Raw genomic sequence first — 4,950 nt, 5'->3', positions numbered from 1 at the left:
GCTCGGTTACACTGGCTGAATGCTGTGCAAATCATCTAATTTAACCCTTATGACAATCATGTAAGTTAGGTGTGAAATTGAGGCAAAGATATTTACTTAGTAATTTGTTTAAGGATACTCAGCCAGTAAGTGGCAGGCTGGGCATGAACGCCTGAGTGTGACGCCACAGCTTATGGTCCTGATCACTACATTAGATAGACCAACGGGATGGATAAACCAGAGCAGTGTTTGCAGGATGATGGTGCAGTTTCAGCTTACTGGTCAAGAATGCAGGTCTCAGACCAGCGCTGCCTCAGATCAACTCTTTGTTGCTTTACTAATTAGCTATTATTTAATTGCTCTGTGTCCCAGTTTCTTTCTCTTTTAAGTGAGGATAATGAGGGTCACCTGGGTGGCTCAGTCATTTAAGCATCTAACTCTTGGTTTTAGTTCAGGTCATGATCTCACAGTTCATGAGTTCAGAGCATCAGGCTCTGTGCTGACAGCATGGAGCTTGCTTGGGATTCTCTGTCTCCCTCTTTCTCTGCCCCTCCACTACTCACTCTCACTCTCTCTCAAAATAAATAAATAAACATTAAAAAAAATGAAATGAGGATACTGATTTGCCTTTTCCTCGGGTTGTTATAGGGATTAAGTGAGTTAGTACATGTAAGGAGCTAATACCACTTGGCACATCCTAAATTCTAAGTGTTACCTATTCTTATAAAAATGTATGAATCCTTTTCATCAGGATGCCAATTTTTGGGTTTCCTGTGCAGGTATGTCAACAATCTTACGTTCAGTTGCAAACGCCTGTTAGATTAAAGTTGTTTCTACATGATGCCAAAGTCCAAGAAAAGCCAATTTGGAAACACGTCAAGCCAATTGCCAGTTCAATGAAAATAATAGACTCATTATTTGGTGTTCTGAGGAACAAAAGCAGCAACACTTTTTATCACACAGCTTTTTAAGTCTTTCCATTGGTTGCATAATTAAGATGAAGGCAAACTTCAATTTGTTAAGAAGAAAAAGGAAGGAAAACTGGTGGGGAAGTTAAGACTTTTTCAGAGCGGTTCCATACCATGCTCTTTCTAATGGTGATGTAGAAAGTTCTGGAGCAAAATGTGGAGTGGTCAAAATAATAGGAGTTACACATGGTTCTTTTTTTTCCTGCCCCCAGGAGTGCCCAAGAGTACCTGTCCATCTTAGACAAATCATCAATTGTTCTATAATTCAGTTTTTTTCTGTTATAATTAGTGAATTCAAGTTTTTTACTTAACTGCTGCCTGAGAAGATCTAGAGCACTTGTGTACTGAGCACCTTCTAAGTAGTTTTGACATATAGAAAGCCCTGCTGGGGCTTTCATCTTTTTTTCTAGAATGTTCCATATAATAGCAATTTCATATTATTAAATGTATATATTTTCAAAAGGTAGTTACAGCTTCCATAACAACTTTTCTTTAGAAAATTGGGAAAATGCAGAAAAGCATAAAGAATAAAATGAAAATCAATGTAACCCCACCACAGTATATTGGTGCATTCATTTCCAGTAAAAGTTTTAAAGTGCTCACGTGGCCTGGTGATTTCTGAAGATATATGATAAAACGAAAATCTGGGTATTCATGCAGTCCCCAAGAATGGAGTTATATGGTACTTGATTCTACTCATTTTACCATAGCTTTAAAAAAACACAAAAATATTTTGAGCTGAAATAAAGGTAGAAATTGTTAGCCTGAAAGAACACCTCTAACAGTTTAAGTCAAAATAAGGCTGTGTTAGCGGTTTCCCGTGTGGAAGTTGCCGGTGGACTGGACTTCAAGGACACCGCCCTGGAGCCAGAGCTGGAGCCGCAAGGCCAAGGCGAGCGGAGGTGGCGGCGCCAAGGCTCCAATAGGAGGCGCTGCTGGGCCGGGCGGGTCTCCGAGAACCCACAAGGGCCGCCAGGTGGTTGATCATGGGTGGCTTTTTCTCCAGTATCTTTTCCAGTCTGTTTGGAACCTGGGAAACGAGGATTTTAATCTGGGCATTAAACGGGCCAGGAAAAACTACGATTTTGTGCAGATTGCAGGTTGGAGAAGTTGTAGCTACTATTCCTACTATTGGATGTAAAGTTGACACAGTAATATACAAGAGCCTTAAATTCCAAGTCTGGGATTTAGGAGGACAGATAAGTATCAGGCCGTAATTTAGATGTTATTATTTAAGCACAGATGTAGTCATTTCTGTAGTGGACGGTTGTGACAGGGACCCAATTGGCGTTGAGAGTTAGATGCCATGTTGGGGGAAGAAGAACTGAGAAAAGCCATTTTTAGTGGCGTTTGCAAGGAAGCAGGACAAGGAACAGCCATGACTCTCTCAGAGATGACAAATTCACTTGGGTTACCTGTGTGGAAGGACTGAAATGGAAGAGAGTAAAAACTTGAGCAACCAAAGGCATTGGCCTTGATGAGACAATGGAATGGTTAGTTGGAACATTAAAGAGCAGACAGTAATTCAATCACTTCTGCCCTCTGAAATGAAGCCCACATCACACATTCCTTTGGAAACAGGTAAGTGTGGTTCATGCTACTAAATATTAAAAACGGCGTGATTGTTGGCATATACTGAACTGACTGCAATATTTATAATAAATATAAAAAATAAGTGTTTGGAAAAAAACAGTATTTGGTTAGAAGCCTCATTCACGGTGATTGAACCAACTGAATGTTTTGTGTAATGTAAAATCCTTCCTTGCTTTCCTGCATTAAGTATATATTCTATTTGTATGGAATTCTTATTCAAATAGTGTCCTTGTAAAGAATGTACTCTTGGGGCGCCTGGGTGGCTCAGTTGGTCAGGCATCCAACTCTTGGTTTTGGCTCAGGTCATGATCTCATGGTTCGTGGGTTCGAGCCCCACATTGGGCTCTGTGCAGACAGGGTGGAGCCTGCTTGGGACTCTCTCTCTCCCTCTCGTGCTTGCACATGCATGGTGCAGTTTCTGTCTCAAAATAAATAAATTAATTAAAAACATATACTCTTATTGAGGAAAAAAACCCTCCTATTTTGGGGTGCCTGGGTGGCTTAGTCCATTAAGTGTCTGACCACCACTCAGGTCATCATATCATGGTTCCTGGGTTCAAGCCCCGCATTGGGCCCTGTGCTGATAGCTCAGAGCTTTGAGCCTACTTCAGGTTATGTGTCTCCCTCTCAGTGCCCCTCCCCGACTCACACTCTGCCTCTCTCAAAAATAAATAACAAATTTAAAAGAACCCTATTTTTTAATTAGCAGTTGCAGCTTGTTTGTATAAATACTAATAAGTATCTTAAGATACTAATAAGAATAAGACTGTATTATCAAAAAATTTAAATAATAATGTGAAGATGAATTGCAATTATGCATTAAAAAAATCATGATTGTGTTGCCTTTGGGCAGGCAGTTTCCTGCTTGGGGTGGGACTTCAACTGCTTGGGGAGTTGATGATTTTTGAGGACTAACAGCCCTGTGATAAAGCAAGGGCATGAACCTTGAAGATGGATCTAGGAGTTCCAGTGCCCCTGGACGCCGTCTCTCAGCCCTTGGGGGAATGTCTTACCAACCCTGTGGTGGCCAAAGTTAGATTATTGAGAAAGAATTCACTTCCTGTCTTTCCCCATAGGCTAAACCTCTCCTGGGAGTCCATGGAGAAGCTAACAACTTCTGCTCCTTTGGGGCAGTCTGTGATGAAGTTGGTTATGGCAGCTGGCAGTTACAACTCCTGCTTGCTTTCTCAGGCCAAATCCTTTATTTCCCATAGTCATAGTGGACTAGACTATCCACAATGCTTCTAGGCTGTCTAGGATGTCTTAGGAGTTCAGGGCCATTGTGCTCTTCACAGCACACTTCACACCTGTGATTTGGGATATCTGAGATACTCTCATAGGCAAATAAATTACGGTGTCAAGTTAATGGGCTGTACCTGAGGAGAAGGAGCTGGAAGGTCAGAGCAACAGATATGGGCTATCATTGCATTCAATAGGTTATGCTTCCTTAGCAGTGAGTGCCTCAACGTTGAAATGTAAATTTCTGAATACTGGATGTGATAAAGGAGAACTCCTAGCTTTTTGTTTGTTGAAGGAGAGAAATAGACCACGAACATGTTTTTTTCTACAAGTGTCTCTAATTCTTCCAATCATCCTGACACACGGAAGGAAGGAAGGAAGGAAGGAAGGAAGGAAGGAAGGAAGGAAGGAAGGAAGGAAAGAAAGCAGGATGGTAGAGACCATAAGCAAGAGGAGAACATGGTCTTCTGTCCTGGTTGACTTCTCTGTATGTCTTTAGCCTACTTTTCTATTTGTGGGACGAACTACAGATAGAGTCCTAGGAACTATTTGGTAGTAAGTTCAAACTAAAGTGTATTAACTCTGTGAGGCATGTAAGATAATAACTGGTTTAACACCCAATTGACAAAGAGGCATGTTCTAACTCGGGAGCAATTGATGACTGGACTGAAGAAGTACTAACTTCTAGACCATTGGGCTTTTCATTATGTCGTCCCATGTTTCTGGGATTTAAGCAGGAATGGATTTATTTTTCAGTTCAGTTATTATGTTCTTCAGCTCTCTGATTCGCTTTGGCACTTATATTTTCTCTTTGTTTGAGTTCTCACTGTGTTCATTCTTCTGAGTTCGGTGAGCATTGTTATGACAATTTCTTTGAGCTTTTTTTATCAGGTAAATTACTTATCTACATTAATTGAGGTTTTCCCCTGGGCTTTTATCTTATTCTTTCCTTTTGGCACCTATCTCTCTTTCTCCATTTTTCCTGACTTTCTGTTGGTTTCTATGCATTAGATGAAATAGCCACCTCTCAGTGGTAAAGGAGTGGCCTTGTATAGGTGATGGACCTCATCATTTCACCCTGCTCTCGCTCTAGGTATTCTCTCAAACATTTGTGATTGTCTAAGCAGCCTGTCACATCTTTAAGATATCCTCAACCCTGTAGCTGAGAGTG

At 41.0% G+C, this 4,950-nt stretch overlaps 1 pseudogene; it reads left to right on the top strand.

Moving 5' to 3' along the window:
* The first annotated feature begins 270 nt into the window (after nucleotides 1–270).
* On the top strand, nucleotides 271–3,175 carry LOC128314213 (ADP-ribosylation factor-like protein 1; annotated as a pseudogene).
* Nucleotides 3,176–4,950: the final 1,775 nt, after the last annotated feature.

Source organism: Acinonyx jubatus, chromosome B1 (genome assembly GCF_027475565.1).
Source record: "Acinonyx jubatus isolate Ajub_Pintada_27869175 chromosome B1, VMU_Ajub_asm_v1.0, whole genome shotgun sequence".
Classification (NCBI taxonomy): Eukaryota; Metazoa; Chordata; class Mammalia; order Carnivora; family Felidae; genus Acinonyx; species Acinonyx jubatus.
This window is presented reverse-complemented; position numbering and strand designations above follow the sequence as displayed.